Below are 12,746 nucleotides of genomic sequence, written 5' to 3'. Positions count from 1 at the left end.
GGGTGACTTTTTGATTCCAGAATGCCTTGTAGAAGACCCAAAAGGAAGTGGGAAGTTGCTCCTTTCAAGTTGTAGAAATCTCCTCCAATGAAAAAGATCACACCTCAAAGGAAGAGCTTGCCAAAATACCGGCCAATGTCTTGGAAAATTCCAAGCGGCCAATGGCACAAAGGTTAAGACGAAAATCTTTCTGAAGGAGCTGTGGATATTATACCAGCAAAGGGAAGTCATTGAGGGATCAAGGTGCCTACAAATGGACACATTTTTCAGGCTCCCTTCATGGGTACAGATTTTCAGAGGGCTCATGAGCTAATGAGTTCCATCTAGTAGGACGACAAGGCGACATTAACTGCCAAAGATGGAGAGATGGTGAAGGTTAGAATCGCCATTGACCTAAACAACCAAGCCCTCCATCTACCTCCAGGCAATCATAACTTGTTGCTAAAGACAAAGGCAATAGATAACAACAAGGCTTTTGTCAAACAGCAAGGACACAAGTTCACTTACAAGGATCTTGTCTACTCAGAGACAGAGCTACTATTGCAGCTCATTTCACAGCATTTGAAGGTGTAGAATTATCCTAGGTAGACTGAGCCCAACCTACACATAGCAATTGTCATGGCAATGGGGCTTGTAGAACAAAGAGTTGTCCGCTACGACTTCGGCAACTATAAATTGGAAAATCTTGTCGAAGCCAATCTCAAGGGCAACAACAGAAACAAGACTTAAATAAATGTGGGGTCAGTTCTGACAAGAATAGCATACCAAGCCCTAGGGATGATTGGCCAACTGCCACCAGCATAATCTCAAATTGACCTTCTGCACAAAGTTAAACATGCGGTCCAGGTGATAGGAAGTTCCTCATCTACACCTGGAAAAAGAAGAACAAGAAGCCAAAGCTCAAATTAGAACAAAGTAACCGATACTAAAGTGACAGAATTAAACATTCAACTAAGCAGTAAGATAAAGCCCAAACACAGAGATACAAACCATCCGAGTTCAGACTACTACAATTGAAGAAGAAGATGAAGAGGAAGATATTATTGCTCCACTTGTGTGAGTCAAATGCAGGCCAAAAGAACAAATTCCCATTATACAGACAGAGAGCTCCATGGAGGAAGCCCAAAGGTTGATAGAAGAATGATGCAAAAAGATGGTAGAGGAAAGAAAGAAAGTAGATGAAGAGGGTTTAGAAGCGGATGATGAGGAAGAAGAATTGGACAAACCCCTCGCACAATGAAAAGCTGAATGGATTGATAAGATCAAGAAGTACGAATCAACCACAAAGACAAAGCTTGCACGAGGGCGTGCAATGTCTAGGAAGGGGGAATGTTGGCGGACGAATTAGGCAGTCGTCCTCCTAGTTGGCCAGCTCATCATGAAGCCGCAAATTTTTGATGTCCCACTATCATTTTTTGAAAAAGCCTTGTAAATATGAGAGACTTTGATTTTTAACCAAATGATCTCTGAGCTAACTTGTGTAAAATCTGAGTTGTAAAGTCTGATTTGAGTCTAAGCCTTGTAAAGCCGGCCACTGGCCAAGAGAAGCCCTAGGCATAAAGCTTAATTTTTGTAATTTTGAAAGAGCATCATTATCATTATCAAGCTTTTTGGAAAGATTGAAGCGTACAACCAAGAGCGGCTACTCTCTCATGCAATGTAATCCATTTTCCTTGAGCTCTAGTAATCTAAATTTGATTTCGACTATTGCACTGTGTTCCTTGTCTACCGTTCTTTAATTCAAGTGAAAGCATTCTCAATTTTGTTGTGGTTTGCAACAACCTATCTACAAGGTAAATCCAGTATTTTAAGTGCGCCAATGGTTGTTTTTTGATGGTTCAACCATAGAAGAGTGTTCCTAGACCATAGGGCGACCTTTTTGGACTGTTCTGTTGTAGTTTAACGGACCTTGATCATGATGGATTATGATTTTGGTACCTTGTCAGATTGCAACCAAACTTGGTAGGATCGTGTTCCTCAATGTCTTAACCCCCCTCCTAAAGTTCTGTTGCATTTAGACTTTGTTTGAGTGCTGCAATGGCGTGACGATAGAGAGCCATGAGACATGACATAGGCAGATTGCCTGAGTAGAGAGTGATAGATTTTCTAGTGCTAACGATAGCTTTGTTCTTTATGTTTACTTCTTGGAGGTTGACACTCTCAAAGAGTCTTTGTGCCCCATCTGAGTCGCTTCCCTGAATATTGACATTATGTTAGTGCTACATAGTTATTCTACATACGTCCATTGCGATGACCCGCTAACAGTTTCTATGATGCGAACACTTAAGCAATTGATATTGACTTACAACACCTTTTTGTTGGCACTCTCCACCAAGAGGGGAAGTGCTAAATTGGTAGAACAAATAGGTGTGTCAATTTTTTTTTATAATGTGCTTAATTAGAGGGTATCTACAAAGATACCCTATGAAAAATTGAAGTAAAAAAGCCAAGCTGGACCGCTCAGAGGATAGGTGGCCCAGGAGTCAACGGACGGCTAAAGGCAGTGGCCATTTATTGTTGTATGCAAGAGAAAATTGGTGGGAGCAAGAGACAAAGAGAGAGATTGTCATATGCAAGAGACATAAAGAATCGATGTCGTGTGTCTTGATGTCCGCGTAGAGAGAGCGGAGGATCAGGAGGAGGGGGGGACATATTGGAGAGCTACTTCATGATTGTGCTATATTTGAGGGTTGCCTCTTTGGTCAGCGGAGGGTGAATGAACTTGTCGTGGAACACATGAAGCTTGGTGAACTCTTTGCACCCTCAGCTTGGGCCGATGCCCGGGGGATTCACTGTGTATTTCCGAATTCACTGTGTATGCCCCCAGTTATCTCATGCTCATACCGTATGTTTGGGGGTGGTGTGTGTTTGGGGGGGAGGGGGGAGTATAAGGGAAGGGGTGAAGCCTCGTTCTCTTGGCTATTTTCTTTTGCCAATGCTTGAAGTTTTGTGTAAGCATCATCAGGCATGGTGGGATTTTTTCTTTTCAAAATAAAGAACCATGTTTGTATAAGTATGTCTAGATATCAATAAAAATGGATGCCCAAGGGATTCACTATGTATTTCCGAATTCACTGTGTATGCCCCCTGTTATCTCATGCTCATACCGTATGCTTGGGGGTGGTGTGTGTTTGGGGGGGAAGGGGGGAGTATAAGGGAAGAGGTGAAGCCTCGTTCTCTTGGCTATTCCCTTTTGCCAATGCTTGAAGTTTTGTGTAACCATCATCAGGCATGGTGGGATTTTTTCTTTTCAAAATAAAGAACCATGTATGTATAAGTATGTCTAGATATCAATAAAAATGGAATCCCGAGTTGTTTAAATTAATAAACCTTGGGAATTTTAAGTAGTTTTGGTTTGAGAGTCTAGCTAAAATAAAAGGTTTATTGAAACTAAAGATTGGGTTAGACAAATGGAGAGAAACTATTTGGAATCAGCGTATGAAGAAAAGCGTAGATACATGTAAAATAATGGGGTGTTGCCAAAAACTTTGTAGATTATCAATATATGTAAGATGGGGGGGGAGTTAAGTGATTGCAATGATGTCTGTATATAGAGGGGTTGGTTGGTATGGAAGAGTCATATATAGGGGGGGTTTTCTAATTTGGTGGCACACACGTGACGTTGTGAGCGGGATGAAAACACACAGAACGCCTCTATAACGACCTGACACACACTCTTGGGAAGATACACACACACACACACACACACACACTATGGGGCACCACTCGGCTTACACAACACACCTGGCCGAGACAGGGAACACACCTCTGGAGTGAGAGGATAGAGACTATCCACTTGCCCACTCCACACACACACACACACACACACACCCAAAAAACTCAGCTCAAAAGAGGAGAATTTCTGATGTCTAGATACAAATGAGCTTGAGCCAACACCAATGGGGAAAATAGCTCACACAATATGGGTAAAATAAGCTAGATACAATCACAAACTGGAGCAGAAACTTCGCTCATAGGAGAAACTTACACAGCCAAAACAGCAGAAAAACAGTGAGGAATTTGGCAAAATGGACAGCGCCATCGCGTCCGGAACGGCCCAAAACCCCAATCTACAATGTCAAAGTGCTCAAATCCGACCTCGGATGAGCAGTTTACGGCCAAAACAGACTCCAAAAAGCCCAAAAACACACCTGCGGGTGTTCCTCCTCTCTTCTCCACGTTTTTTCTGGTCTTCTCTCTATTTTTTCAGTTCCCACACTTAGCTTTATTACTTGGGCACCCTTGGCCTTTTAGATGACCTCAAACGGACCCCGAACAGGCCAAAAACTGACCTCGCAGTGCATAGTTGTCACCTTTTTGCATCATCTGCACACCTGGCACTCAGCTTTTCCCAATAATGCATCCCGCAACCACGTGAAGTAGCCCCAAAAAGTGGTCCTCATGATGACCTTTCTGCATAATTATCACAAGAAAACACCCACATCGTGTCCGTACTCATCCGCGTGCAAGTACTGACCCCATTCGACCTCCTGGCGCCACTAGATGCCATCTGACGCACCTGCTTACCTCATGTCGTCGGCCCGCGGATAGCTTCCTCGAGAAGTTTTACTCGCTACCAACTCCTCATTATTATAGAAAACACACACTGGTACTGGTAACGATGAAAATCGATGCACTATGTACATGTTGTCCTACCTGCACACATGTGGGCCTCACATAACCACCTGGCTCTGGAAAATGGGCAATCCTTTATTCGATGCATCATGCATGTGTATGTACATATGCACAATTCCTTGCTCCAAAAAACTCCTGACAAGTCACTCCATTACTATTTGTGAATCCTTCGGGGGCTGATGGTGCATGGATTTGTGTGTTGAATGCTATTGGTGAGGTATGGCAAGGCCAACGGGAGCTAGAGGGAAGTTTAGTCTAGTATGGGGCAATATTATGGAGGTGTGCATGTAGCACACGAAGGAGAGAGAGGGAGGGAGGGAGACAGATGCCCGTGTGTCAGCGTAACAACCAAAAAAAAGAGATAGAGGTTTTCTTGCACTAGTAATGATAGGGCGACGTAGGAGAGAAAGAGATAGTCCATGCCTTGGTGTTCTAGAGAATGAGAGATGTGAAGGGTGCGCAAACAAAGACACACGAAGAGAGAGAGAGAGAGAGATAGAGAGAGAGAGAGATCCATGTATGTTTTACTACATGCAGGGCTCACTCTGTGACCAATGCTAATTGAAGGGTGAGCAAACAAAGATACATAGAAAGATACGAGAAGAGAGAGAGAGAGAGAGAGAGAGAGAGAGAGATCCTTGTGTGTTTTACCACATGCAGGGCTCCCTCTGTGTCCAATGCTAATTGTAGGACTCGCTTTGTGTGGATAATCATGAATGTGTTCGCTCAGATGTGGGATTGAAGCACAGTATCTCCCTCTGGGTTTTCCAACAATGCACTCCCCTATGTGATAAGGAGAGGAGGGGGTTGCATGATAGGCTTTGCCAAGCACAATTGCAACATGGTAACTTGCCAAGGGCAAGTGTAGCAGGGCCTTCGTCGCCCTCAAGAGAAAGAGCTTGTTGAGGAGCGGCTGCCACGGCAATAGGACGCACAAGCCAGGAGATGGTGCGGGGCAAAAGGGGATCTGCATGTGCATAGGAACAAGGGAGAAATGGGAGTTATAATCTTTGATTGGCGGGGTGGTCCTCAAGCTTGCTGGCTGGTGCTACTTCTCCTGTGGCGGCTTCGGCTCGATGGTGCAAGGCTCGTTGGAACAGCGTGTGGTCTTTGTATCCTTGATTTTTTGCGAGGCAATGGAGCGGATATGGCTACCCCCTTATGCAGTGGCATGATGTATGCTCTTTTCTTTGATCCTATTCGTTTTCAGCATAAAGTTACCTTGGCTGTTTGGAGGCTCGGCCTTCCTTGGGAGGGTGATGATTTGATGAGTGGCAATCAACAAATCTTTGGTGGCACCCTTTTGGGTTCCTTGGCGAGTCTACACATGATGAATTTTTGTGATCTAAGTCCTCTTTTGGTCGGGACTGTCCCCCCCCCCCCAACCAATCCTGGCAGCTTACTCCCTTGTTACTATGTAGGTCATTTTGCTAAGGTTGGAATGTGTTTGCTTCTGTTGATTCTAGCTCATTTGGAGCAGAGATTAATTGTAATTCTTTTTTGGCATGCCCAAAGGGCAAAGGCTATAGAGATGCCTTCTCTTTTTGCTGACTAAACTAGGAAAAACATTACTAACATAATATGGCGGCAGTGGTGGCCCTTTCCACGTGTCCTCTTCTGCGATATGAAGGTTAAAACCAAAGAAATAAGGCGTCGTCTTCAAAGAACTAGTTGCAGGCAATTCAAATATTTCAAAGCTTTCCCTCCGCAGTAGCAAGCCTCCGCTCTCTCGCTGCACGCTCCCACCAGCCTTTAATCTTTCGAGCCCCCCACCCCTATTGTGATTCGTCCCATCAAAGAGAGAGAGAGAGAGAGAGAGAGAGAGAGAGAGAGAGAGAGAGAGAGAGAGACTCTGTGTCTCCACCGCCAACATGTACAGGTGAGAGTAAGAGAGTGAGAGAGCTCGCCACTCAATGGCTCAATCTACATGTGTGTGTGTGTGTGTGTGTGTGTGTGAGAGAGAGAGAGAGAGAGAGAGAGGCTCTCTGAGAAGACCTCCACCTCTCTCACTGTCTCTCCAGCGGACGACACCACCACAACCACCAGGTCTGGCATGTGCACCAACCGATCCCATATCTGCTTCGATCCCCAGCTCCCTGGCACCTCCACTAGCATCATCGCTACATCCTCACTACCCTTCCTCACTTGCATCGCAAATGCCTGCACTCCCGCTTCCTTCGTCCTTCCTCTGCCCCCTCCTCCCTTTTAGTAGTTCCCGGCCCTGCCGCCACTGCACCCCTACTACTGCTCTCTGCCTCTCTTCCACCTTCAATTTCTCCCGCTCCCAGCACACATTTATCACCGTGCTCTTCCCTACGAATGTGGGCCTCAGAAACGCCACTGTTCAGACCTTTTCCAAAATGTTGTGGGCCAGAAACATCCTCTGTATTATCGTGCCTTTATTTAGCAGCTCCAGTTGTACCCAGTCAGCAGATCGGATCTACGTCATAGGATGTTTTCCCCCTGCGACTCTGCATGGATTTTTCACATAAATGATGATTGAAATTCAGCACCAACCAGTTCAGGTTGCTAGCTTGCACAGAGAAAAAAAATGTGGAAGCGATAAGGATTAAGAGGGAAGAACTGTTGTTGAAGCGAGAGGAGAGCAGATCTGTGTGCGATGATGGCGGGCAGAGATGCCGAAAGCTAGCAAGGGAAGGGACATCAATTAGGGTTTTGTCCGTGTATGCAGGATGATGAGGATGATGGTGACAATGCTCTTTTTTGCTTATATTAAATTCTCAAGCTCCGAGATTTTAGGGAAGATCAATTAATAAAAGGGGGAGGGATTCTCCCTCCCACTGCAACGTGAGAATCCTTGATTTCTCCGGCCTCCCCCGGCAATGATCCCTGCAAGGTTGCAACTGTACGTGTAGAGAGAGAGAGAGAGAGAGAGAGAGAGAGAGAGAGAGAGAGCACTGCGCGAACACGGGAGTCCCTGCCCCCATGTGGCATCGGTTGCATGTTTGAGTCCGTTGGCCGCCTCCTCACTTACTCGCGGCTAGCGTATGGTCAGTCTACACTGTGCATGAAGGCTCCATTAATTAACCACCAAAGGCCAATGGCCATTTCAGACCTACCGAGAGAGAGAGAGAGAGAGAGAGAGAGAGAGAGAGAGAGGGTAGTGGACCAATGGTGAGTGGCAATGTTGGAGAAAAATCATTTTCCCAAGCATACAAATTTCCTTTCCTTCAATTTGTCAAGAGGAAATTTTAGAAAATTAAGGTTATTTTTTGGGTTTTACACTATTTTTGGGCCTAGACTCAAGATACCTCCATGCATTGGCAAGCACCATTCAATTTGTAAAGGAATGTTTTGATTATATTACTTCAAAGCTTCTATACTGTAATCCTTATTTGTGGTACTCAAGTGACCAACGATAAGTTTGGTAGCACTGCAAGAAGACATCAATCAAAAAACTACTAATAGAAAACAAGGGGCCATCAAGCATATATCATACTTCAAACTTACAGTTTACTTCTCCCATGGATACTTGACAGTAAATTCATAAATATAACATCTTTCTCCAAAAGATTGAAGATAATAAAACTACAATGCCCTCTATAAAAAAATAACAATTAACTAGGAATACCAAAGAATATAAAACATTGTTAGGAGTTAAGACTTACCCTTCAACATAGGGGTATATTATGTAATTGCAGGTCATCATGTCAAATTCTTCAAAAAAACTTGAAAAGCTTCCCTGCTTGTTGAATACAAATTGTGTCACTAGAAGATCAAGTATGGATATTTGCATAGCCATAGCCTCTAGAATATCCCTCATAAGACCCTTGAAGTCAAAGAAAATACATCCCCCAATGAAGCCCTTGTAGGGACATATGCACTAATAATTAGAAAAGGGGAAACACATACTTGAGACAGATATAGAGCACATTATCACCAACCTCAATGTTTACAAGCATACTTGTGTCTTGAGGGAATATGTCATGGTACACCTCATCATCCCCATACATGGAGACATCCACAACCATTTGGCCATAAAGGAGGGAGTTGCTCTTAAAATTTCTGCTTGCTCTTTAATGATAGCATCTTCTGATATCATGTCTTGCTCCCTCTCAACCTCCTCGCCTGCTTTGATATCCTTGGCCTTTCTTGTGTCATACAGATGTGTAACATCTTCGATGAAAACCCTTGACTTCTTCTACTTCTGGGTAGGGGTTATATTTAAAATTTGATAGGTCCTAATATCCTCACCTCATCCTCACTAGGAATTGGCTCCAAAGCCTTATCAAATTTGTACCTCAAGCACAAAAACTTTGCTCATCACTGTGGCCCTGTGAGAAAATGCAGCTGCAATGTAGCTATCATTCATAAAGTCTATTAAGAAATCCTGACAAGGCTTGAGACAGCCACCTTAGGGGGTTCACCATTCAATACCCCCTACTAACGTGTTTAAGAGGTCAGAGTCACCTATGAGACAAAACCTTCACAAATTGGGGTGGATGAGTGATGCAATATGTGTGGGGTGGATGAGTGACTCTTGATGCTCCAAAATTGTGGTGATCAGAGTCGCAATGGAGAACACACATTGTGGTTGGGAGACGAAAGAGTGTAGATCTAAGTCATGGCTAAAAATGCGAGAGAATTGGAAAAAAGGGGACGAGAGAGAGAGAGAGAGAGAGAGAGAGAGAGAGAGAGAGAGAGAAGAAGAAGAAGAAGAAGAAGAAGTGTTGGAATTAGGGTTGCAGAGAAACGCACACAGCTTGGAGAAGACGAAGGAAGCTCAAGGCACACAATAGAGAGTGTGTTACTTAGTATGCAATGGAAAGATAGATAGCCCTAGAGTGATGGGCATATATACAATGCATGGGGGACAAAACCTCCTAAAGAGGGAAAAAATGCCCCGGCGGTCCTAGTGTGTTCACACACATCACTACCACATATATATGGTAACAAATCCCCCCTGGAGTGATGTGGTGAACGAGAGCTAGCACATGAGTAAAGGGAAGTGCCATGCCCTGAGGATATGATCAGTCCACAAAGGGGAGTAAGCCCAAAGCTTTGCGGAAAGCTTCAAGCTTCTCACGAAACAATGCCTTTGTGAAAAGATATGCAGGGTTGTCCTGTGTTGGCACATAAGCCAAGCTGATCTCTCCTGCTGAGAGCCTCTCCCTGACATAGTGGTAATGCACCTCAATGTGCTTTGTGTGAGCATGAAAAACTGGGTTCCTCGCAACTGCCAATGGGATCTGACTGTCAGTGTAGATAGTATAGGCAGTGTCCTGTCCAACACCCAAATCAGCCATAAGGCGTCTGAGCCATACACACTCAACCGTAGCTGTGAAGACTGCCCTGTACTCAGCCTCACAACTCGAAGTGGCCACAGTAGGTTACTTCTTGCTCAACCATGATATACATGAACTGCCAAGCATGAAACAAAAACCACTTGTGGACACTCGCGTGTCAAAACAACCAGCCCAATTTGAGTCCCAAAAAAGCATGTAGGTCTGGCGGCAATGATCCCCCCTTGGGAAAAAACAAGCCAAGGTGTAAAGTGCCACTAAGGTAGCATAAAATCCTTTGGACAGCCTGCCAATGCTTAGACCCTGGTCTATGCATAAATCTGCTGACCTGTGAGACTGCAAACTGAATATCTGGCCTCGTGTTACATACATAAATGAGGTAGCCAATAGCAGTTTGGTAAAGAGTGACATCAGTGGGATCGCCATCATCATGTAGACTCAACTTCAAGCCTGTTTCCATGGGAGTGGCAATAGGTTTGCAATCCTCAAGTCCAAACTTACATAGCAATGTCTCTATGTAAATTTTCTGACACAAGGCAATACCACCATCACACTGCTTAAATTGTATACCCAAGTAATGATGCAACAGCCCTAAATCTTTCATCTTGAAAGTAGCATTCAAATCAGCCTTAAATTCATCAATATGTCTCTCATTTGGTCCAGTGATAAGCAAATCATCTACATAAAGAACCACAATGAGAAGTACATCACCCTCACGCTTTACATACAATGTGCTTTCTATTGGATTGTTACGAAAGCCTTGTTTGACCAAATGAGTGTCAGATTTCTCATACCAAGCACGAGGAGATTGCTTCAACCCATTCCAAGCTTTCTTACATCTGCACACTTTGTCCTCTTGTCCTTTTATGACAAAACCGCGAGGCTGCGTTACATAAACTTCCTCAAATATGTCACCATTCAAGAAAGCAGTAACAATGTCTGATTGATGTATATCCCAACCAAAATGAGCTGCCAATGCACATAAAAAACGCACAGTAGTCATACGACAAGTGGGAGCAAAAGTCTCTTCATAATCTATGCCTTTTTGCTGTGCATAACACTTTGCAATAAGTCGAGCCTTATGGCGATCGATCCCACCATCTGGCTTGCGTTTCAACTTGTAAACCCACTTCGTACCAATGGCCTTATTGCCTGGAGGCAAATCACATAAAGTCCATGTGTCATTTTCTATGAGTGCATCATATTTTGATTGCATGGCAGCCATCCAATTTTTTGAATTCTGTGCTTCATCAAAAGACAGAGGCTTCTCACAACATCATGTAAGCTAGACATAGCCAAAGCATAACAATCTGATGCATAAGATGCATGGCTAGAGCCTGAACGAGTACGACTAGACAAAGGTGCATCCATTTTACTATCACGCAAAGTGTGCACCAGCCATTTTGGCATACCTCTAGCCTGCTCATTTTCAGCCCTTTCCTCATCAAGTACATCATGTACATCTGCATCAGCAATAGGCTAATCTATAACATTTTCAGAAACCCCCATAGGCTGTACATTTGCCTCATTGGAACTTACATTCGTATTTCCATCACTGAAAAGAGGCAACAAAGTGTCATAAATGTCCTGTGAGCTTACATTACTGTCTCTCGTACATGACAGCAAGGGCTGAACAGAATCTCCACAAACACTACATCCCGTGAAACCAGAATACGCTTCGTTTGAGGATGATATAACCTGTAACCTTTGCTTTCAGCACTATAACCAACAAAAATACATTTGACAACCTTATCACCCAATTTTCTGCGCTGTGTTTGTGGCACCAAAGCATATGCCAAACATCCAAAAACACGCATGTGCTCAATAGAAGGCTTTCAATCATGCCATGCTTCATATGGAGTAATAGACTGCAAAGCTTTCGTAGGACACCTGTTAAGTACATAAGTGGCACACATGATGGCCTCAAGCCAAAAAGAATGCGGCAAAGCTTGACTTTTGACCATACATTGTGCCATTTCCGTCAGTGACCTGTTTTTCCTCTCAGCAACACCATTCTGCTGAGGTGTATAAGGCACTGTACATTGGTGTTTTATACCATGACTAGCCAGAAAGGCATTAAATTCATGAGACATATACTCCCCCCCTCGATCGGAACGGAGGGTGCACATAGTACATTTTGAGACATTTTCAGCCATAGCCAGAAATTGTTTGAAGCACATTAAAACTTCGGACTTCGCTTTAAGCGGAAATACCCATGCATGCCTGGAGTAATCATCAATGAAAGTCACGAAGTAAAGGTAATTGTCCAAGGACGGAGTTTGCATGGGCCCACAAACATCACTTTGCACAAGCTGCAACGTGCATGTGGCCCGAACTGAAACATCCTTTGGAAACTTAGAACGCTGCATTTTACCCTGAATACAGCCTTCACAAACATGTTTGACAGGTGCTTCAAGAGGCGGCAAAAAAGCAACCAAATCAGATTTTTGCAAATGCAGCAAACTCGTAAAATTCAGATTACCATAACATACATGCCAAAGTTTTGCATCTGAAATAGCCCTTGATTCTGCAACAACATTTGCAAAATTTTGTCCACACTTATCATACAAAGTGAGCTTATACAGCCCATGGCACAAAAGGCCAGATGAAACAGTTTCATCACCAAAATTGAGATAATGAACTGTACATCTGTCATCCACAAATTTGACTACAAGTCCAAGTCTAGCAAGTGCGGATACAGACAAGAGATTCTTTTTGATCCCAGGTACATAAAGTGCATCAACAAGTGTGAAAGAATTGCCGTTTAAAGCAGTAAGCACAATCTTTCCAACTCCCTGAACTGGATAAGAGGCATTGTTGGCACAAGTGACAGAATTCCCATGAGGG

General features: G+C 43.8%; 1 long non-coding RNA gene across 1 annotated transcript in view; it reads right to left on the bottom strand.

The window, feature by feature from the left end:
- Window positions 1-446: 446 nt before the first annotated feature.
- Window positions 447-12,746, bottom strand: part of LOC147445942 (uncharacterized) — a 31,503-nt gene continuing 19,203 nt past the window's right edge. Inside the window, exon 2 of the long non-coding RNA XR_015189923.1 lies at window positions 447-871. This is a non-coding gene — a long non-coding RNA (uncharacterized LOC147445942). The remainder of the gene's footprint in view (window positions 872-12,746) is intronic.

The sequence above is a fragment of the Adiantum capillus-veneris genome, chromosome 12 (genome assembly GCF_014529385.1).
Source record: "Adiantum capillus-veneris isolate H3 chromosome 12, ASM1452938v2, whole genome shotgun sequence".
Lineage (NCBI taxonomy): Eukaryota > Viridiplantae > Streptophyta > Polypodiopsida > Polypodiales > Pteridaceae > Adiantum > Adiantum capillus-veneris.
The sequence above is the reverse complement of the archived record's forward strand: the minus strand, read 5'-3'. Positions and strand labels throughout refer to the sequence as shown.